Source organism: Schistocerca nitens, chromosome 8 (genome assembly GCF_023898315.1).
Source record: "Schistocerca nitens isolate TAMUIC-IGC-003100 chromosome 8, iqSchNite1.1, whole genome shotgun sequence".
Taxonomy (NCBI): Eukaryota; Metazoa; Arthropoda; class Insecta; order Orthoptera; family Acrididae; genus Schistocerca; species Schistocerca nitens.
Window position 1 is genome coordinate 285066986 of NC_064621.1, and position 24812 is coordinate 285091797.

Sequence of the window (24812 nt, forward strand, 5' to 3'; positions counted from 1 at the left end):
CATTTGCTATGCAAGTTTTAGGTGATTCACCCTGTAGAGATGTGATGGCAGCATCTGGAACCTTACAGAGAGGACCAGAGTGACGCGTGCGAGGAAGGAAAGTTGGGCAGCTGCTAGCAGGTCCGTCCTGCCGCAGGACCGCATGACGTTACATGGTGCGATGCGCCGGAGATTTGAAGACTGAATTTGCTGAAAATGTGCGTTTGGAACACACCATCGTATAGAAAGGAATCACGGACATTGGGAAGACCGGAACAAAGGAGAATAGAAGCGTCTGAGATGCCAAGTGTTAAAACTAGTAGAAAAAACATAAAAAATTACACAATTAATTCATCTTAAACAAACCATCTGAAGAATTCAGCCGGCCGGAGTGGCCGTGCGGTTCTAGGCGCTACAGTCTGGAACCGCGCACCGCCACGGTCGCAGGTTCGAATCCTACCTCGGGCATGGATGTGTGTGATGTCCTTAGGTTAGTTAGGTTTAAGTAGTGCTAAGTTCTATGGGACTGATGACCTCAGAAGTTAAGTCCCATAGTGCTCAGAGCCATTTGAACCATTTTTTTGAAGAATTCAATCCTTTGAATAAAACCCAGCGAGAAAGGTATGTATGTATGTATTAAACCGGGACATAGAAACGACTAAGAGTCTTCGTCCCGCAGTAGCCCACAGTGGTTCACAATCTCACAACTCGCAACAGGCCACAGCAGTCCACCCACCCGACCGCCGCGCCACACCGAACTCAGGGTTATTGTGCGGTACGGCATCCAGTGGACCCCCCCCCCCCCTCACGGGAACGTCTCATAGCAGAGGAGTGTAACCCAAAATGTTTACGTGGGAGACTAATTATGATGTACGCGTACGTGGAAGCGGTCTTTGGGCAGCAATCGGCGACGCAGTGTAACTGAGGCGGAATAAGGGGAACCAGCCCGCATTCACCGAGGTAGATAGAAAAACCTCCTTAAAAACCATCCACAGGCTGCCCGGCACACCGGACCTCGACGCTAATCCGGCGGGCGGATTCGTGCCGGGGACTGGCAAGCGCCGGCCGCTGATGGCCGAGCGGTTCTAGGCGCTTCAGTCTGGAACCGCGCGACCGCTACGGTCGCAGGTTCGAATCCTACCTCGGGCATGGATGTGTGTGATGTCCTTAGGTTAGTTAGGTTTAAGTAGTTCTAAGTTCTATGAGACTGATGACCTCAGCTGTTAAGTCCCATAGTGCTCAGAGCCATTTGACTGGCAAGCCTTGCCGCTCGAGAAACAGCGAATTAGACCGTGCAGCTAGCCGGGCGGCTGAGAAAGGTGTACCACACAAAGAAAATCTAAAAACATTAAAACAAACAGAAGTTAAAAAGGTTAAATAAAAAGTTACAAAAAAACAAAAAAAGGGAAGGGAAGTCGATTAGGAAATGAGAGCCCAGTGGTAGATGATCACTTAATTTTAGGAAGCGAAATACCTGACAATGGTCGAATTAGTATGTAAAATACAGAATTGCCATAATTAGACAAGAGATTCTGAGAAAGAGAAATTTAAAACATCGAATTTAAATCTAAGTGTTAGGAAGTCTTTTCTGAAGGAGTCTAAAGTTTAGCTTTTTAGGGAAGTCAACAGTTCAGATAAGAAGCGTGTAGAAACTTTTGAAATGTCGTGCTAGAGAATAATGTAGAAGATTACTTGAGTAGATCCAACACCTGAAGACCAGATATTGAAGAAACTGGAGGGAGAGACCAGGGCCTGAATACAGTAGAGATGCTATATTTATTTAAAGATGAAGAGTCTGGCATGACTCAGTTCCCGACGATGGTCTATCTTGTAGCAGTCTTCGGGCTGAAGACCGCTGCAGCAGTATGTGATTATATAAACTACAGCCTCGTCCTGAAATATTTACCATTACTTTCCAAACACCTGTGTAACTCAGTAATCCAGTCAGCTGCCACCCTGGAATGTGCTGTAGAAACGAGGCACTGCTCTTGTGCAGTCCTGTTGGATAAATGTAGAGAACCGATATTCGAAGAACACTGATAAGCAATATTCTACTGCGTCCACTGCATGTCTCGCTTAGGTATTACGTAAATAAGAAAGAGATTAGGGCGCGTAAAGAATCATACACGTAGCATATGTGCGAAGCTCCCCCCCCCCCCCCCCCCCCAATGGAGACTCTCTCTTAGGGAGGCATCAAGCGAATTTTTATCTGCTGTTTTAAATAGGTATATTTTGCGTTTATTTTTAGTGGTTTTGGTTGATATGGTTTTGAGCCTCGCTACAATGACCTTGTGTTCACTAAACCCTGTGGTTTTGTGTTTGTAAAGTTGTGTGGACTCCATTTTGCAATTATGTTTCTATATTTCTTTCCTCAGCTGGACATTGAAGTGCCGCAATGAGTTTTTTACGTTCCTCCTATTTATTCTGTTTACATTTTCTCCCTTTGTTTTTTTCATTTGTAGAATCATGAGCATTTATTTTTGCGTAAGATTTATTCACTGTTAGAGTTGTTTGAAAGACAATTATTGAATCTATTACTGTATATTCACTATAAATCCTGTTCCAAATTGTGGAAATTTCTTCATAAGCCTCTGTTCTGGTTTCCCATTATAGATTCTGTAGCCTTGTGATTTGAACGGGTCCTTAGATGTAGCAAACTTCGATTTAAAACTACGTTTGTTAACCGATATTTGGTCTGCGAGAGCTGTTTTATTTTGCTAAAGTTCAATAGTAATCTGGTGAGAACCTTACCTGCCCCTACCCCCCTCCCATCACCCATACATCGTCTGGAATGCGCGACATAGGACTATCACCTCTCCTCTTGCAAGGACAGCGTAAAAGGCAAGTGGATTGTGTTTTTACTTTATTTCACTTTCTTACTAGTGTCCTCCCGCTATTTAACTTTACTTCAGTGGCGAAATTACTTTCACAAATCCCGTCAAATACTGAGATACACATTAACAACAGTTTTAAATGTTTCATTGTTTTTAAACAGTTTTTGTCGGTACAACTGATTTCATACTCGCTGTAAATGACAATATTACTGGTTCAAAAATCAATGTCATTAACTCACATTCAGCTTCAAAGATACTGAACGTACTCCTAGCTTACTGATCGGTAGATTTATTTACACAATAGCGCTATAGAACAAGTTAAGTAAATGTAACAAGAGTTCCAGTACTTTTGCCTGAGAGAATGCTACTAAAATAATTTGTTTCATTAAATATGAGAGGGAATTCTTTAATCTCCATATTGGTTCAAAACGTAAATTCCTGTTTCATTTTGATTGTATGCGTCACTCAGTTTGTGTTTGTTTCTCTTTCACAGTTTGTGTTTTGTGTAGCCCAAGATGAATGCCAGTTAGCTGCGCCTACCTCGGGACGTTTGCAGCTCTTGGTCTAGTGGCCAGCGTTGCTGCTTCGGGGTCCCGGATTCGATTCTCGGCCAGGTTGTGGATGTTGTCTGCTCGGGTTCAAATGGTTCAAATGGCTCTGAGCACTATGGGACTTAACAGCTGTGGTCATCAGTCCCCTAGAACTTAGAACTACTTAAACCTAACTAACCTAAGGACATCACACACATCCATGCCCGAGGCAGGATTCGAACCTGCAACCGCAGCAGTCACGCGGTTCCGGACTGGGCGCCTAGAGCCGCTAGACCACCACGGCCGGCTGTCTGCTCGGGGACTGGGTGTTTGTGTTCTCTTCGTCATTTCGTCATCATCATTCGTAATAGTGGCTAGACTTGACCGTGAAAAATATTGTACTGGGACTGTGAAAGAAATTTGGACTTTATACGGGCGCTGATGACTGCGCAGTCGAGCGCCTTACAAACCAAACATCATCGTTATACCTCGTGACGCATGCAGACTGGGTGTGGTGCTGCAGTCTGTGAGGCTGTAGCATTCGTATAGTGAATCGTTTGTCTTGAATACTACATTTCCTGAGTATTCATCATTAAAATTGTTGCTTATGCTAAATGATTGATGAATCGTTGTCATACAGCAGTTTCTTGAAATCCCGTTACAGATTGCCCCAAAGAAGCGGAAAAAATTAAACGATTAGAATAAATGAAGCGAAGTTCCAAAAGTTAATCTGATGCTGAAAGGTCTGTTCTAAAATAGTGAAAAATTCATCAGGCACCACATTTTTAAAAAACTGCGTCATTTAACTGCTGTTCATTTCGCCATACTCATTCAGAAAGTCGATCCCGAAGATTTTGCACGGTGCGGCGCAATGTGTTCTCTGATATGTCGGCGACATTTTCTTAAGTCTGAGTCTTGAGCTGGGCCAAGTTTTGTTGGTCTAGTCTGGTACAAACACTTTTGGTATGTTCCCATAAGAAGTAGCCACGGACTGAGAGGTCTGGACATCGTCGAAGCGAAGCTATATCGTCGTTCCTAGAAATTATTAGACCTCAAGGGTGCAGTCGTACACAGTCAGGCTGTGAGTGAGGTGGCTCCATTCTGATGAAACCAGTGTCAAGATTTGAAAGAGATTGGAGCTTTGAGGTCAAAAACGTCTCTGTGGTGTTGATATATCGTTGAGACGTCGCGCTGACAGCGGAGCCTCTTTCATCTTCAAACAATTAAGGACCTATCATTCCACGAGATGTCCGTCCCTGGTAGCTGAGTGGTCAGCGTGACGGAATGTCAATCCAAAGGGCCCGGGTTCGATTCCTGGTTGGGTTGGAGATTTTCTCCGCTCAGGGACCGGGTGTTGTGTTGTCATCATCATCATCTCGTCCCCATCGACGCGCAAGTTGCCGAAGTGGCGCCAAATCGACAGACTTGCACCCGGCGAGCGGTCTACTCGACGGAAGGCCCTAGTTACACGAGATCTACATTTACTCCACGAGATGACCCTGCACACCAAACAGTAACTTTAGCACTGTACAACGGAGGCTAGTGACGCCCAGCAGGGTTTGTTTTGCCCAGTAACCCATGTTTTGGTTATTCACGTGTACACTCAGGCGAAAACGGGCTGACAGCAGGCTTTCACAGAATTGTAGGCCTAATACATGATCATTAGGTTTCAGTTCGTGAACAATCTATAGTTTGTAAGGATGATATGAAAGTCTTTGGACAAATGGTCATGTTCAAGATTATTTTGTATCAAGAAAGTAGACTTCCATAGTACTGAGAAAGGTTTCCTCCAACATGGAGAAGGCGGCCAATCTTTCTCTAATCCTTCTAAATTCGTTGTCGTTCTCTAATCATTGTAAAATGGTTGTGGGAAAAATGTGTACTATCGTGCAGAGAATTGTCATTGTACCGACTGTACTTTACCACATGTGTTACACTCACACGGGAGCAGGCAACATGACTGCAACAAAGAAAAAAAGATGGATGTAATTGAGTCCTATGTGGCTACAGAGGGACTTCTACAGGTCCTGCGACGAAAGCACGGTACAGAATCTCTATTAACGGAAGCAGAAAATGACCTTTGAAAATGCCTGCCTTATGCTGCGGATTCTGAATGGTTGGATTTCATAAAGGTTAACAACTCTGTTGGAAAAATCTCGGAACACCAAAAAATAATTAAAGTAGAGTAATAAATTTCGGGAATAATGTAAGCGCCAGGTAAGGCACTGAAAATATGAAATGCTGGTACATTAATAACCGGTATAACCGCCAGAATGTAGAATGTAAGCGTGCAAACGGGGATGCGTTGTATTGTACAGTTGCCGGTGGTCAGTTTGTGGGATGGCGTACCATGCAGGTTGCACTTGGTCGGTCAGTACAGGGACGGTTGATGCTGTTTGTGGATGACGCTCGAGTTGTCGTCCGAACGATTGGAGAGAGATTTGGTGATGAGCAGGCAAAAGTAACATGTCGACACTCTGTAGAGCATGTTGGATAACAACAGCCGTATGTGGGCCAGCGTTATCCTGTTGGAAAACACTCCCTGGTATACTTTCACTAATGGTAGCACAGCAGTTTGAATCACCAGACTGACGTCCAATTTTAAAGTCAGGTTGTTCCTGATGTGAAACGAAATCGCACCCCAGACCATAACTCCAGGAGTAGGTCGATTTTTCCCAGCGCATAGCAGGTTGGTGGCTGGCTCTGAACTGGCCCCCTTCTAATCAAAACATGGCCGTCACTGACACCGAGGCAGAACCACCTTTCATCAGAAGACACAACAGAGCTCCACCCTGCTTGCTTGACACCACTGAAGTCGCCAATGGCGATGGTTCGGGGTCGGTGGAATGCAGCTACAGGGCGTCTGGCTGTGCAGCAACAGATTAGTAACAGTTCGTTCTGTCACTGTTTGGAGCCAATAGCTGCTCAAATTGCTGCTGCAGTAGCTGTGCTGTGCGTCACTACCAGACTGTGGTTTTTTCCCTCTCGGTAGTGCTGCGTGGCCGTCCGGAGGCCGGTTCTTCTTGCGAGCATACATTCTAGTGGACACCGCTGCCAGCAGTCATGTAATGTGGCTGCATACTTGCCAAGTCTTCCTGCAGTATCGCAGAAGAGACATCCAGCTTCTCGTAGCCCTTTCACGCGTTCTCCTTCAAACTCAGTGAGGTGTTGATAATGGCGTCTTTGTCGCCTTAAAGGCATCCTTAACTAACATGAAATTCACCACTTCAACTCACAACTCCACTCATATCGACAAAGCAGATTGGGACCTCGATGTTGGATTAAGAAAAATTTTGGGTGCAGGAGCCCAGTGATTAGGTCTGTTCGACCTTTAAATTATCTAGTGGTCACGGCCGTTACAGCGTGTATTTAAAGTAAACCTGATTTGCGTACTCATAGTGGCGCTATTAGTGATTGGCGAGAAATTTGAAAAGACCTCTTGCAGAAACACGCCTAAAAACTTCCGTTACGTCGCACAGCTCCTTCTTGGTGTTGCGATTTTTTTTCCGTTAGTGTAACTTCGTGGAGCGTTTTGGGAGCTTGACTAAAGTGGGGAGTCGGCGGGTTGCTCTCGTAGGGTTTAGAAGTCGTGTATCGGAGGCGTTGTTTTGGGAAAAGGGATCCTTCGTGATCAAGAGGATCAGAAATGGTGCTCTCGTGTGCGTTCGTTAATTTCTGATTGAGTCAGTCCAGGTTTTTAGACGTGTGTTACCACTGAGTGAGTGTGCAGATGTTCAGTAGACACAGATCTCACATTCGGCCGTAGGCTCATATTGCTAGCTGGACAGCAATGTTCAGCGAACGAAAAGGACTTGAGAAAGTGTTCAGTGACATCAAAGAACTGTATTCGTTTCCTTGGACTTTGTTGCTTATGTTGCTGTGGAGATTGTAATCGGAAATTGGTGGGAGACAGCTGGAGGGGGGGGGGGGGGGGGTACGAATTATCAGACCAGATCTGTTTACAGAAACCAAGCTAAATGCTGTGGTTAGCGATTCGGGCCTAACGAAGGAAAAAATTTAAGTGCTTGATTAAAAAAAGAGCTTGTTGGCAGCATGAAAAAACGTTTATATAGGGGAAGAAACAAACACGTTCTCGATGAGTTTGAAGAATAGTGTAGTGTACCACTCAGATATATCCGTTTGATGAATGAATTTGGAATTTTCAGAGGAGGGATTGTTTATAGATTTTTCTAAAATTGTTTGGATGGCTGTTTTATTACACGATGTGATCACCTATAGATCAGTACCTGATGTCCTTTCTTTAAATGTGAAGTGAAGCTAGGAAAACTTCAAATACTTTTTAATAAAATGTACTGTTCTGCTCATTGTTGGAATGTTTGTGGTGTTTCAATGAAGTCCTACAAGAAGGTGGAATGCCATAGTGCTATAGCTTTGGTTCATAAATTTTTATCAAGAAAATTTTCTTTCGTATGAAATGCTAATGATATAGAACACTGTAATATTTCATAGTTTGTGTTAATAAATGTCTTTCATAAAATAGGTCCAGTCCAAGACAAAGTTATCTGCGATTTCAGCGAGGTAGATGTAAATAAGGTCACTGAAATATTTGACTGTGCCACCTACCAGGAAAATCATCAAACGTTTTTTAACTAAATACCGAAAACTGCAGATTGCTTTTTCAGATATACAGTATGGTTAAATTTCGGTGAAACTGATTCAAAACTCTCACACAAAAACTTGTCTTCAACACATACCGGTATCGCTCATCTCACAATATTTTTGAAATTAAGTTGTGATTGGAGTCGCATAAATAATAACAAGACTTTAAACAAAACTTTGCTTTCCAATTGTATTTTCAGCATACACTTACATTAATGCAACAGTGAACAGCACTCAGAATCAAATTAGCAAAGGAATGTGATCCAAATGCGAATGAGAATGCGAATGTTAATGCATGAGTCGACACTGTTTCGTCACTTTTATATCAATTATGGAAAAATATTCTCGTCACGTTATGGCGTATTACATCCCTACGATTTAGTTTCTCCTTGCTCCTACATAATCTTAGCGACTATCCTTTAACATTAACTGCTATTGCTTAAAGGTAACTAAGAAACCTTAAAAACTACGCAAAAGCTCATAAACTTAAGAAAAGAGGTGCCACACCCGCAAAGTGGGGTTGCAAAATATCTCTGCTTCTATGTGAATGAGATAGTAGCACAAGGAATAATTCATCTTTGAAGCCTGGGGAGAACATAATCTCGTGCAAGAACATTGCAGGTAGAGAAAAGTGCTGTTACAACTCCTACACATCAAGTTAGATCTAATGGAACTGTTTGGGAAAGTCCTACACACCCGCAAAGTGGGGTTGCAAAATATCTCTGCTTCTATGTGAATGAGATAGTAGCACAAGGAATAATTCGTCTTTGAAGCCTGGGGAGAACATCATCTTGTGCAAGAACATTGCAGGTAGAGAAAAGTGCTGTTACAACTCCTACACATCAAGTTAGATCTAATGGAACTGTTTGGGAAAGTCCTACACATAGATTCAGATTGTTTCATGTAACTGTGAGAATATTCCTCATCTACCAAACGCGAAAATGAATGAAATCGTGTATTGTTGGATGTGACATTCGAAAAGTGATGTGTCACTGAAAGTACTGCTTACTAAATTCTTATACAACACAAATGTCCGACGTTGTGTTTCTGTTTGTAATCAAATTGTTGGAAAAGTTCAAGAAGTTAGGCAATTTGATGAACGTGAAGATTCGCTTTTTGAAAAGTTATCTTTATTGTTCCCTGAAAATCTAGGTGAGTACTTCCAAGCATATATTAAAGTGATAGGAAGACGGTATCAGTAGCACTTGACTACCTGTATGATCTGAAACTACTGTTGCGGGGTCACTTCACAGAGACAGATAATTAATCGGAGAAAAAGCCATATTAAACGTTTCAAAGGGAAGAGATAATGGAATTATAAACCAATAAACACACAAGTCGTGTTGGAAGTGTTTTCATGTTATTACCGCAGTAAACCTGTATTTATACTGCTAAATTAAATTATTTTTCATTCCCGTTACAAGTATTTCACTAATTTTATAGTATGCTAGCAAACCCGGCAACCGTTCGAAATGGCTAAATATTTATGGCAACTGGATATATGTTCCAATTTGGGATCTCTCTGCGAATTGTCAGGATGCGAATTACTGTTCCTCGTCGCGACTTCGCCCACTTTGAAGGTATGGAACTCAAATTGCAATAAATCATATAAAATATGAATGAAAATGCCGCTTTGTTTTCATTTTTTGTTTTTATTGTTTTCAAGATTTTAGTTTTTTTACGCAGTGTAATTACAACACTATTGGGTTTCTTTGGCACTGTGTGGTGTAAGAAAAAAGATTTAATCGTGCATCGATTCCAACATCTTTGACTGTCTGACTTTGAGCATTATTGTTATTGCAAACGAAACCTTCTTTGGGAACTGATGTATCGTAACGAGAATGGGTAACTTGGTTTACTGCTAGCGAAAGAGTAGCATTAGAAAATTTCGGACGGTTCAGGTTGCGTAGTACTAGGTTTATTCCAATGGAAACCCGGCAAGCCATAAAAACAACATTCCCAACATATACGTTGAAACAATACATGCCCTACTATCGTACTTAAAACGACTGGGAGTAAGGAAACGAACCACACATTTTAATAGCACAGCAGGGCGTTTACACTCTCGCAGTTGGTTTCAAATGTAGTTTATTTTTCTTTTTTAAGGTCTACTAAGAGGTCGTAGATAAATTTGAAATTATTCTGATAGAATTTTTTCGAGGTTTTGGCTAATAGCGTTTACACATCATGTATTAGTATAAATGACGGAACCACATAGTGGCAAAATTACACGTCTTAGAAAATGTTCTGAGATCAGATGTGAAAATTTGGGGTTGTTATCTAATGAAACGTAATAAAAAATTACTTAATTCGCCTGTGTTATTTATTAGCAAAATTTTACAGTTTTCATAATACCAGCTGTTCGTCCTGTATCGAATCGGTATTATAGCGCAAGTAATGTTGATATCGTCTTTAGCAGCTACGATACTCTCTGGCCGACGTATCTGCGCACGGTCGGATTCAGTATCTTTTGTGGTACACCTTTCGCTTTTCGTCTCTCCCTCCCCGATAAGGGTATGAAGGAACGTTCGCGATAAGGTCACGCCATTTTTAAAGCGGATGGATTGCCGCTACAGGAAAAGATTACGCCGACCAATAGAATTGCGAAGAAACACTCTCTCGAGGAAGGAATGATTATGTTCTGCCTTCAACCTTCTTGGAATTCTCAAGGTAGCATTATCTAGTCACATAAACGCACTTGTTTACTTACTTGTACCATCAACGCTGATCCTACGTCAAAAAGTATCTCCCCTTCTGAAGTACGTGATAGCTGGAGGTATTCAGTATGATCCTGCACACGGAAAAATTCCGTCAGACATCGAAGTGACGTCGGGAGTGCGTCATGAAAAAGAGGTGTGAACACTACTATACCTAGTATTTTACGCCCGAAGAAGAGTAAATAATCCCAAGACCGCTGCTTATATCATACACAAACAGAAGAAAAGATAATGGTAAAAATAACTATGCGGAAATACATTCTGGTTTCATAAAAGTTAAATCACGTCATACTCAAATAGAAGAAAAGATTATAAGAATAACTGTGCGGAAATGGATTCTAATTTCATAAGAACTAAGTCCTCGTAAAATGTAAACAAATATCTGGTGCTGAGTTTTTAGAATTTCTTGCACTTAAATCTTGCTGGATAAGTGAAATCACATTTGCGAAACCATAAACCGGTGTAACATTAACCCTAAATATGCTTAATATCGAGGTAATAAAGCTATATTACAAAATATTTAAATGTAAGTAAGGAACACAGCAACCAACATTTCACAGAATATTTATTTTTATTATCGCCCGGTTCCATTTTGCTTTATTCTGACGATCGATTTCGAGTAACGGCTATGCGTCATGAGTATAAAAAACCGTCCCCAACTTGGAAACTTATTAACATACACAAATGTAGAGAAAGGTTAATTTAGAAGTACACTCACCCGTAGAGGTCTCATGAACTTTCTATATCAACATTGCTGACAAACCTGTTGGATGTTGCTTTTAGCCACACAGAGAGTTAGAACCGGTAGCTGCGCACGCATCCTAAGGTAAAGCTACTTTAACTACATATTATAATAAAGAAAGTTACAACTTTTGAAGAGGCTCTGCACGATCAGAATCTCTTTCAAATAGTTCCTTTCAGATTCATTGCGACGTATTGAACGTAAGATTATAAGGTGAGGTAAAAAATCAACCCGTCCATATTTTTATTCGATGCTGGCACTACTGCTTTCTTTTTTCTCAAAATAGGTGTTACGTTTCTTTATAGACGTAGAATGTGTCTTCTAACAAACTATTAAGAACCACAGAGGAAACAATGAGTCAGTTTGAGCGTCACGAGGCCAAAAACAAATATCATAGCGACACCGAAAAAGGTGTGAGTGAATCTGACGATGTTCAAACTACAGACGACAAAGAGGATGACGAATTTGATGTAACACCTGTTGAGATTGATTCTTCAGATGGTGATCAGCGGGTAAGGAACATTTTGTACGTCAAAAATGGGTATTGATGGAAAATACACTCTCTACAGAAGAAAGCTTCAAGAGTGCCAGCAAAGAATAACAGTGGCACGAATAAACCGTGCGCTAGGCGAAGCAAGAAACAAAAAGTCTCCCCAGAAATTATTTTGATTTTTGTTTACTAATGATATGGTTTTACTAATGGTTATATGCACAAAACAAAAAATTGCTGATGTAAGAGCACAGTTTACATCGTCCCAATGATACATTGGAGGTAACAACCGAAAAGAAATAAAAGCGTTGTTTGGTATATTTTTGGTGAGTGGGACTCTAAAAATAGCCATGTCAAATGTGGTGATGCGTGGCCAGAAGTATATGGGTCCCCATTTTTCAGAGGTTTAGTGACGAAAAACTGTTTCGAATTATTGATCAGCAGTTTACGATTTGATGACCAAAATACTCGACTGCAAAGAAGAACAGCAGATAAGTTCACTGCTTCACTTAGTGATTTATCGTGTATGTTTGTCAAGCGTATTCAAGAACCCCTGAGTTCTCATAACCGTACACGAGACACTCCTTTGCTTCCGAGGCAGATGACCATTAAAATATATTTACCAAACAAACCGGAAATATATTGGCTGAAGATCCTTTTTATATTTGATGCGAAGACGTATTACATTTACGGGGGCATCCTGTATTTAGGAAAAGAAACTAGGGTAAAGATGTTCTGATTCCTATGTATTGTGTGATGGAATTATGCGAATCTATTTACGGAACTAACCGGAACATCACGATGAACAGTTGGTCTGCTGCTTGTGAAGTAGCTGACAACCTGCCCAACAAAAATTTGACAATGGTTAGTACCTTATGCAAAAACAATCCAGAAATCGCAGAGTCCCTACGTCAAATCAAACATAAGCCAGTTCCTTCGTCTGCATTTATTTTCAGGAAAAAAAAGTTAGTCATACGTTAAAAAAACAAAAATTATTCTGTTGGCAACGATGCTTGAAATAGGTGAGGCGGATGAGGAGACAAAGAAAACAAACATAGCACTTTTCTACAATGATAATAAAGGAGGAGTCGAGTGTTTCATTTAATATGCCACAATAAGACCATGGCAAGGAAAACCAGGTGCTGGCCTATATGGTATAGGTATGGACTTAAGATGCGTCAGGGATTAACGCTTATGTCTTGTGTAAGGGGAATGGCTGCACCAACAGTCGAAGCAATTTTCACAAGTCATTCGCGTTTGAGCTGGTCGAAGGAGAAATGAAAGATACTCATTTCAAAAATCCAAAAGAGGTTCGCATAACGATGGGACAAATTTTGAGCCTTTTGGGATTCCAGGATCACCAACAAAACTAGAAACAATCTAAAAAAGGTGGACGATACTTTATTTGCAGTCGAAAAGAAGACCGAAAAAGTCCATTTGAATGTTGCGTGTGTTCCGAACCAGTGTGCAAAGACCATTGGAAAAATATTTGTCGAAGTTGTTGTGACACTTTGGTCTGAAAATGTTTTATATATTTAAAATTTCATCAAATTTCGAAATTAATTTATATAATTTTTACTTCCTTTTATATGGTGGATTATTTTTATTCGCAGCTGTTAGCTTTGTTTATTACCAATGTACATATTATTTATCATATTGTGGTAAATAATACTTGTTTGTTTCAATGATTTTTCTAATGTTTCATAATATGTTCTAGTGTGTTTTTTCATGTTATTATGGAAAGGTTAATTTGAAACGTCCCCTTTTGAAAAATTATATACGTGACTGTGCTTAAACTGACACACAATATTTTTAGCGCAACGCAATCTGACCTTCAAAAATTCCTACAAAAGAATGGCCTTGACTAACATTAACATATACCTTTCACAAATCACTTACCTCACAGAAATCTTCGTTACTCGAACTACTGCAATACAGCGAGCGCCACTACTGCCAGCTAAATAAAAGATTCAAACTACTGAAGGCACTAACTACTGATAGGCATAGTCAGCAAATGAAAGATTTTGATAGAGAACAAACAATGTGTTTTTAACTCAATAGTGTTCAAAAGTCATAATACACTCCTGGAAATTGAAATAAGAACACCGTGAATTCGTTGTCCCAGGAAGGGGAAACTTTATTGACACATTCCTGGGGTCAGATACATCACATGATCACACTGACAGAACCACAGGCACATAGACACAGGCAACAGAGCATGCACAATGTCGGCACTAGTACAGTGTATATCCACCTTTCGCAGCAATGCAGGCTGCTATTCTCCCATGGAGACGATCGTAGAGATGCTGGATGTAGTCCTGTGGAACGGCTTGCCATGCCATTTCCACCTGGCGCCTCAGTTCGACCAGCGTTCGTGCTGGACGTGCAGACCGCGTGAGACGACGCTTCATCCAGTCCCAAACATGCTCAATGGGGGACAGATCCGGAGATCTTGCTGGCCAGGGTAGTTGACTTACACCTTCTAGAGCACGTTGGGTGGCACGGGATACATGCGGACGTGCATTGTCCTGTTGGAACAGCAAGTTCCCTTGCCGGTCTAGGAATGGTAGAACGATGGGTTCGATGACGGTTTGGATGTACCGTGCACTATTCAGTGTCCCCTCGACGATCACCAGTGGTGTACGGCCAGTGTAGGAGATCGCTCCCCACACCATGATGCCGGGTGTTGGCCCTGTGTGCCTCGGTCGTATGCAGTCCTGATTGTGGCGCTCACCTGCACGGCGCCAAACACGCATACGACCATCATTGGCACCAAAGCAGAAGCGACTCTCATCGCTGAAGACGACACGTCTCCATTCGTCCCTCCATTCACGCCTGTCGCGACACCACTGGAGGCGGGCTGCACGATGTTGGGGCGTGAGCGGAAGACGGCCTAAAGGTGTGCGGGACCGTAGCCCAGCTTCATGGAGACGGTTGCGAATGGTCCTCGCCGATACCCCAGGAGCAACAGTGTCCCTAATTTGCTGGGAAGTGGCGGTGCGGTCCCCTACGGCACTGCGTAGGATCCTACGGTCTTGGCATGCATCCGTGCGTCGCTGCGGTCCGGTCCCAGGTCGACGGGCACGTGCACCTTCCGCCGACCACTGGCGACAACATCGATGTACTGTGGAGACCTCACGCCCCACGTGTTGAGCAATTCGGCGGTACGTCCACCCGGCCTCCCGCATGCCCACTATACGCCCTCGCTCAAAGTCCGTCAACTGCACATACAGTTCACGTCCACGCTGTCGCGGCATGCTACCAGTGTTAAAGACTGCGATGGAGCTCCGTATGCCACGGCAAACTGGCTGACACTGACGGCGGCGGTGCACAAATGCTGCGCAGCTAGCGCCATTCGACGGCCAACACCGCGGTTCCTGGTGTGTCCGCTGTGCCGTGCGTGTGATCATTGCTTGTACAGCCCTCTCGCAGTGTCCGGAGCAAGTATGGTGGGTCTGACACACCGGTGTCAATGTGTTCTTTTTTCCATTTCCAGGAGTGTATATATAGGAGTTCATGACATCCAGTCTTACAAATTTCAAAATTCCTCCATCTCTCTCCCCACATCCACCACTGCTGGCGGCTCACCTCCAACTGCGCAACGCTACGCGCTGTTAACATCCAGCTGCCCAACACTACAATGGCAGACAATAATGCAAACTAGCCACAGACTGCACACAGCACAGCCAGTGATTTTCATACAGAGCTCTACGTAAAGTTGCCAATAAGAAAACATAAACAGCCTACTTACATAGCCCCCATGCTCCCCACAAAAAATTTTACAAATTGTTTTGGGCAGTGGCCAATAACGATTTGATAAAATTTTTCATAATTACAATAACAAAGATATCAAATGCACACACTTATTGATACAATGTTGGTCAACAGCTAAAATTTTCTCACAGTCCATAAAGACAGTCCTGATCATTTATCACAGTAAAATTGCAGTGTTTTTCTCAAAGGCTGAGCAGTAAAAGAAAATGCACACCGAAGTAGTGGATTTCCATGCAATCTTGAAGAAGTAGTGTTGTCCTTCCAACGGAAAGACAGTGCTGACTCTTGACATGCAGACTTGTATTGGTCCACAACAGAGCAAACCCACAGCAGAGTCAGTCGAAATTTTGAAGAGTATTGGTAGGTAGGTCATCACAGAGCAGACCCACTGTAGTCCTGGTAGAGATTACGGTATTGGTGGGCCACCATAGGTTACTCCAGAACTTTTATTTTAACAGAAATAGTTCAGAAAAATGTGGGGTAAATTTTTACCCCACCTTATTATTTACAACTCGGAATTCGCATCTTGTTATTTTCGGATTAACCGCGTCAGCGTGATCTTCGTCTTTGGAGGACATTTTCTACATATAAAAAGCTAGGATGAAAGGGAAGTTACGGAGGAATAACACCACTTTGAATAGGGCTTTGCTCCAACAGGCATAGGTGATAGTACTTGGTCAGGATGTCTTACCAAAAGTGTGGTAAAAACTGCAACGAACGATGTGGTGAATATGAGGCGGAAATCATCAGAGTGTGTTGCTTTACAGACAATTCTCATTGTGGAAGAAGGTAGCAGCATTGCGAGACTCAATGCAGGAGTAACAACAACGACTTTAATGACTACAGTATTTGCAGTGTACAAGGCAACAGAAAATCAACATATGTGAATTGGAAAGCGAAAAGGGACCCCTTTTCAGAAAACATTGGTTCATGTCTAAAATATGTATATTGTATTAATTTGCTTCATTCTGCAAAAGCTCATATTGATTTGAAATTTGTTCGAATCCAACAGGAGTCAATGATATCTTTAAAAGCAATCGACGACAGTCTTCTGAAAATGGATGTCCTATCGTTATGGGGAAATAACATTGGCGTGGTAAGAAGTCGCTTTTTCAAATCTCTCGGCTGCGTACGTAACGCTTCACAAAATCTGATATTCTAAATTTCAAAAGCATTGTAGGGAGCTAAGGATAGTTTTGTGTAAAAGAAGAACTTTTTGAACACAATCATGTGAAACAAGATAGGTGATCGCTTTTTACATGAGAATTATAAACGCCCACAGATGTTACCAATCTGCCGTAGGCAGTCCTAAACCGGCAGTTGGCGTTACAGTAGCAACAAAAACCTACACGTACAACACAAGTTAACTTAGCTGTTGCTGCCAGAATGGATAAGTTGCTATGAGTACATATGACGGATTAAATATCTTGAACAGTAATGCCAACAAAATACTCACGTAACTAAACATCTCCACTTTGAGTTCACCATTGGCTACTAAGACAGTGTGCATTGCAAAGTGGACATTGGTGGAAATGAATTTGTTCAATGCATCTTTTCCAAAGAAAATTGACCCATTAGGTTTCTTGGTGCAGTAATTGCAGCAGGGATTATAAGTCAGCAAAAGATAATCTTCTTACAAACATCGGGATCTTCCGGAAAAAGGAATAAAAAGACATTCTATTTTGTGAAACAGTACAAGAACCTGAATCAGAACTTCAAGTCAGTGTCAATGAGGATCTGACCGCCAAATACTCCAGAACCATAGAAGAGGCGAAAACGCCGCTTGTGATTGATTTGAACCCCTTCAGACACAAGTATTTGAGAATTAGAAAATCAAATCCTTGACTACTAAAAAATATAGGGTCTCAGTAATCTGTTTTTTGGGGTTCTGTGAATTCAAAGTTTCACGTGGCTTTGGACCCATTAATGGCTTCAAAATCAAAATTAAATTGTTCAGAAATTAAAGCTGAAAGCAAAAACTACAACAGCTCAGAATCCAAAATTTTCGACAAGAGGTCTCTTTCCGAGTTCCAATGTACAAATTAACTTAACCTACTGTTGTTACTTCTCTACTAGAAGAAATATCATGATACCTTCTTTTTGATTGAATGATTCGAGATGTATATGTGCGGGAGGAGCTGTGAGGCAAAAAAGAGGGTGCTTATCAGGATGAAAATGTATAGCTATGTGTGAAACCAAGAAACTCATAACTGGAAACGAAAAACATGCAAATACATATCTAAGGAATTAGTGATATGCGATTGTGAGACGAAGCAGTTTTCGTGGAAGAGGATCACAGAAATATTCACACTCGAGTATATAACGGTAGAGTAGGACTAGGAAAAATGAGTAAGTAACAAATTCGGTAAAGGAGCACCTATAGCAAACACAAAGAACATTGAAGGTGAAACGTATTTGTTTAATTAATTACACGTTCTACATATCAGTTGAACGATTTTTTTATCGAAATGATGAGGAACGAATCAGTTTGCATTATGTTTATAAATGATTAGTTTAAGTGGACAGCTATATGCTGACCAATTACAAGCTCTTAAATGACACACTGTCCTAAATTTAATATTAATGGACATACCACGTTTCAGTCCTACTCATGCAACTACACTTAAAACTAGGTTTGTTTATAGCTACCAGTTTTCATATAAATATTCGTCTTTAGAAAGAAGGAGTTGCTCAAAAGAAATAATATAAGTTGGAGTTAAAATCTGCGTTATTACCGCTCAGACATTTTATGTTATTGGACAAGTGATCAAAGTTGATGCATTCTGAATTCCTTTCTGAACCACTGACAGCTTTAATAATGAGTAACAAAGGTCGCTTTTTCTTGTACATTGTAGGTATGCAGATCGGTATTCTTCTCAAGTTGTGATAGATCGTTTACGTTGGATTTCACTAGCGATTGTATACATGAATCACTAAGCTAAAAAAGGGGTCATGTCCCAGAAAGTAAACTTTTCAGAAGACACAAAAACTGTTTTACTACGGAATGGTTTTAAGGGTGGTATCGTAGCGCTGCCATGAAGCAGTTGGCCCTGGGGTAAAAAGATATCTACCATTATAACACACTTTAGACATCGACTGTGGTCAGTAATCGAATATGAATGTACTGGAGATGACCACTTTTCCAAGCTGATGATGTTGATGAGGCGACTAGCGACCTGTTTGTAGAGGAAGGATTGTGTTACGCTGGTTTATATTATTCATATTCATTATGACAAAAAAAGAGTGTGCTATGAGCACACCAGTTTATTCATGATATACCCAAAATACAACCACAAGCAAAATATTGCAAAACAGACAATAGTGGGTATGCTTCTCTTTATCTTTTCCATCCCTCGATGGACGCTGGCAGATAATATTGTAAAATGGTTTCTCCTAGTCACGTATGTATTGTATACTTTTCTTTAAATCGTCTGGTTTTTTCTATTTTGTTGGGACAGGTCCCCAATAGGCTTGTTTATATGAACATCGCTTCTAACTCAATACCCTTCTTACGAGCACTTCTCTTTGTGGGATGTGATACCTTGTTATACCAAACGACGCATACAGTATAGAGGTTGGTTATCTCCAGTAAACGTAACCGGAAAAAAAACGAGGACCTGACCCCTTTTCCAGCCCATCGATTCATACTACGAAAAAGCAGTTAAAATGTCTGACTTCGTGAAGTTAGACGACTATAGGTGAACACCACATATTATAACTACTGATCGCTTTTTTGGAATCAGTGCTTTATTTCTAAGTTATAAGGGGCTCTAAAAATATTCTATAAGACATTATTCAATAGAAATGTGCAAAATCCGTTTGTACACAAGATTAACAATTATACGCACGGCAAAAGTATCTAAACATAATTGTTTGAGCAGCTCAGTAGTATTTCTTCGAGTTCCAGTTTTCATCAACACGAACACCTAAAAATTTTTAACATTCTATACTGTTTATTGAACCTGTTCATGTGCTATATCAGTTGTTGATATGATTCTATTTACTGTAAGGAACTGAATATAGAGTGTTTTCAGTCCATTTTCAGAGAACCACTTCATGATTGTTTGAAAAAGTCATTAACATTTTGTTTTGTTACTTTCTCTCTAGTAGGATTAAATATAACAATAGTATCGTCTGCAAAATGTACAAATGCTGTTTGATGAATCTTAAGTGGGGACAGGAGAGAGCGTTGAATGGATATCCGAAAGATATTGTAATCAAACAAATATACATGTCGGCCAAAGATCGGGTTCACAGGGAAAACATCGATGGAGATAAAAAGTTAGACCGGTGTGCAACCGTCGGTGAGGACCGGGAACAGACAATAACGGGAGGATTCGAACTTTATTGATGAACTCAGAGAAGAGAAGGACTATATACTGCGCATGAGTCAGTCACTGCAAACACATGTTTCCAAAATCTCTTGAGCACGCAATACAGATGGAAGACGATGAAATTATTTCAAAGTAGGTGAGTATATTTTGGTAATACAAGAGACAGTAATAAAATGAATATCTTTTGAAGCTAATCCAGGAGCAGACGCTAACAGTGAAAATGACATAGGGTACTACTATTCAAATGCCATTTGAAATTAAAGAATTTAAAGGTCAACCATGTTACACGTTGGACCGTACAGAAGCTGAAGTATTCAAAAATTGAGGCTGAACTGGAATAACACGCGACAAAAAAACTATAACGCTTCAAATAGTTATAGAAGTTAGAGAAGAATAGATGTATATATGTATCATGAAGTGATTACAAAACTGAAACAGGGCGATTTCTGTGCAACGGATAAAGAAACAAGAACTTTAAGTAGCACAGAACAACGTGCATAATGATTGGAAATGAAAGAGGTGTATGGGGTTACAGAAGCAGAAAATAGGGCAAGACGATGAAAACAACACCTGGAGAAACTTCGTAACGGCCAAATGAAATGAAACCAATAGAAAACGTGGATAAAGAGAAAGAATATGATAGAAGAGATTCAGCTCTTATCTCTGGATAACTCGAACTCTGAAGGAACAGATGACCCAGCATTCATTAAATACCAGCGTACAACTCACAGGAAAACGGTCAAAATGCGCAAGAGGAATAATACATGATCGTGTAAGAAATTTATAAAACTGGAGAACTTCGATAGTATTTTGAAAATAATGTAATCCTCATGATAGTGGTGAAAGCAAGCATGGGTGGATGTGAAAATTATCGTAAAAGTAGTGCGTCAAAGCTGGTCCGAAGTTTAATTTATCGAAGAGTAGAAGACAAAACAGAAAGAAATTAAGAGGAAACCAGTTTAGTTTTAGAAGACGTATGGCCACTCGAGAAGCAATTTGAATCCTACAACTAATAACTAAGGTCACAGTCAGGAAAAGTAAGGAAATATTTTGTGCAATCGTAAGATTGTAGCATAATTTTGATCATGTATAGAATAAAATATTTTCCACTCGTCACCAATGTGGTATGAATTACAGAAGTACGAAACAAATTAAAGCAGTCAACAGTGAAGGAATACTACAAGAGAGACAAAGAGAAAAAGTAGGCTTGTCCATTGTCAACAAAGACTAATTTGTCTATTTCAGAGGCAAAAGTCTATATCTCAATGCAGGAATTGGTTGTCACAGGCAGAAAATCATTGCAAAACGATCCACTGATACATTCACCGATAGTGAAAAGTAATTTAGATACGTTTTTAATGGAATGGGACGTATGCAAGTTTGTGTCTGCAGTATACACTTAAATAAAGACAAAACTAAGATGATAATGTGAGAGGCAAGAAGACATGCTGAACGTCTAAATGTTGTGTAAGGACAAGTAAAGTGGAAAACAGAGACGAAGAAGAATTGTGCATTGTCGGAATCAAATAGGAAAGGAAGGAAATGTAAGAAAGCTATAGTAGCAAAGATTGGGCAGAACAAAACGGCGTTCTATAAAAAAGACCAGGCGGTTGCGAAATGTGGTCAGTGGGGAAGATAGAAATGAAACTGTTAGAAGCCTTTCAAATCTATTGTTGTATTAGACGCTTGAAGATCAGATGGCTGATCGAGTAAGGCATGAATACCTCTTGCAACGAGCCAAGTAGAAGAAAATGCCTAGCAAAGAACATATTACGAAATGAGTAAAGTGATGATGGAAGGAAAGATTCATTACAGTATTTGCAGGCCTGCAGTATCTGATCAAAAGTATTCAGAAAACCCTATGTAATGCGGAATTGACCACCAGATGTCACGAGAAGCGGATCCATCAGTGTAAAAGTAGGTAGGAAGTATTGCGTTGTCAGTAAAGTAGTAGCAGCAACAGTATGGGTCGGCTAGAGATCAGTTACTTCAAACATGAAATTGCCATTGGCCCTCAACTGAATAACAAATCCAACGGCGACATTTGGACCCTTCTAAAGCTGCACAAGTCGACTGTTGGTGATGTGACTGTGATGGGGATATGCAAAGAAACAACCACACCTAAACCAAGACAAGGCAGACTTTATCTACTGATGATCATGAAATCTGGGGAAGAAGTCACTAGTGAGTTCCAAACTGCTATCAACGGTCCAGCTAGCGCAGTGACTGGGTATAGGGAGTTCAATGGGGTACAATGGTCAAGTAGTTACTCGTAAGCCACACATTTTTGTTTTCAATGGTAAGCTATGTTTGAGGTGTCGTGAAGAGCGACACCACTGGACATTAGCTGACAAGAAACAAGTGGTTTGGAAACATGAACCACGCTATACCTGTGGCAATACGATGGCAGGGTTTGGATTTGGCGAATGCCTGGAGAACGTTACCAGCCATCATGTTTAGCGACAACAGTGAACTACAGAGGAGGTGGTGACACGGTGAGGGGGTGTTTTTCGTTGTTGAGGTGTAGTCCCCTTATTGGGCTTCAGGAAACGCTAGATAAAGGAGGGTCTGAACCCATTTAACAGCACTGTGTACTGCTTAGAGTACAGGGACAGTTTGGAGCATGTACCAGCATGACAATGCACTCTGTCATTAAGCAACATCTGAGAGGCAGTGTTTTGTGAACAACAACATTCCTGAATGGATTGGGCTATCAAGAGTCCCAATCTGAACACAATGTGGCACCTGTGGAATGTGTTAGCGCGTCGATTTCCCTCCAGACTCTAGCGTCCAAGATCAGTACCTTCTCTATTTCGGTGCTTGAGGAGTAATAGACTGCCCTTCCTCCACAGACGTTCAGACACCTCATTCGAAGTGCCCCGGGCAGAATTCAAGCCGTCATACAGACGAAGAACGGACACACCCCACATTAATGTCTATTAATACACTCCTGGAAATGGAAAAAAGAACACATTGACACCGGTGTGTCAGACCCACCATACTTGCTCCGGACACTGCGAGAGGGCTGTACAAGCAATGATCACACGCACGGCACAGCGGACACACCAGGAACCGCGGTGTTGGCCGTCGAATGGCGCTAGCTGCGCAGCATTTGTGCACCGCCGCCGTCAGTGTCAGCCAGTTTGCCGTGGCATACGGAGCTCCATCGCAGTCTTTAACACTGGTAGCATGCCGCGACAGCGTGGACGTGAACCGTATGTGCAGTTGACGGACTTTGAGCGAGGGCGTATAGTGGGCATGCGGGAGGCCGGGTGGACGTACCGCCGAATTGCTCAATACGTGGGGCGTGAGGTCTCCACAGTACATCGATGTTGTCGCCAGTGGTCGGCGGAAGGTGCACGTGCCCGTCGACCTGGGACCGGACCGCAGCGACGCACGGATGCACGCCAAGACCGTAGGATCCTACGCAGTGCCGTAGGGGACCGCACCGCCACTTCCCAGCAAATTAGGGACACTGTTGCTCCTGGGGTATCGGCGAGGACCATTCGCAACCGTCTCCACGAAGCTGGGCTACGGTCCCGCACACCTTTAGGCCGTCTTCCGCTCACGCCCCAACATCGTGCAGCCCGCCTCCAGTGGTGTCGCGACAGGCGTGAATGGAGGGACGAATGGAGACGTGTCGTCTTCAGCGATGAGAGTCGCTTCTGCTTTGGTGCCAATGATGGTCGTATGCGTGTTTGGCGCCGTGCAGGTGAGCGCCACAATCAGGACTGCATACGACCGAGGCACACAGGGCCAACACCCGGCATCATGGTGTGGGGAGCGATCTCCTACACTGGCCGTATACCACTGGTGATCGTCGAGGGACACTGAATAGTGCACGGTACATCCAAACCGTCATCGAACCCATCGTTCTACCATTCCTAGACCGGCAAGGGAACTTGCTGTTCCAACAGGACAATGCACGTCCGCATGTATCCCGTGCCACCCAACGTGCTCTAGAAGGTGTAAGTCAACTACCCTGGCCAGCAAGATCTCCGGATCTGTCCCCCATTGAGCATGTTTGGGACTGGATGAAGCGTCGTCTCACGCGGTCTGCACGTCCAGCACGAACGCTGGTCGAACTGAGGCGCCAGGTGGAAATGGCATGGCAAGCCGTTCCACAGGACTACATCCAGCATCTCTACGATCGTCTCCATGGGAGAATAGCAGCCTGCATTGCTGCGAAAGGTGGATATACACTGTACTAGTGCCGACATTGTGCATGCTCTGTTGCCTGTGTCTATGTGCCTGTGGTTCTGTCAGTGTGATCATGTGATGTATCTGACCCCAGGAATGTGTCAATAAAGTTTCCCCTTCCTGGGACAATGAATTCACGGTGTTCTTATTTCAATTTCCAGGAGTGTAGATTGATGTCTAGATATTTTTGATCAAATAGTGTGCATGTGAGTACATCAGGCAAATCTTTGATGATGAAGAATGGTTGAAACAACAGCGATATGTATTAAAGGTAATATCTATTTCTTTACTACAATTTTTAGTTGAAATCATTCTTCCTTTATAACACGTGACCTTGCAACCACAGCCAATAAATGCTTCTGTAGTATAATACTATCAACTCTTCTCGAACTGTGTAAAAGCAGACGTTATTTGTACCATGAACAGTTTGATATGTTCACAATACAACGGAATTTTTTGGCAACAGCGCAGATACAGAGAAGATATACGATTTTATACTCCTAAAACTCATTTATTTAAAGTTGCTGTAAACTGTGCATGTAAGTTGTTACTGCCCCTTTCCCAACTGAGCTACAACTTTACACCTCGTGAT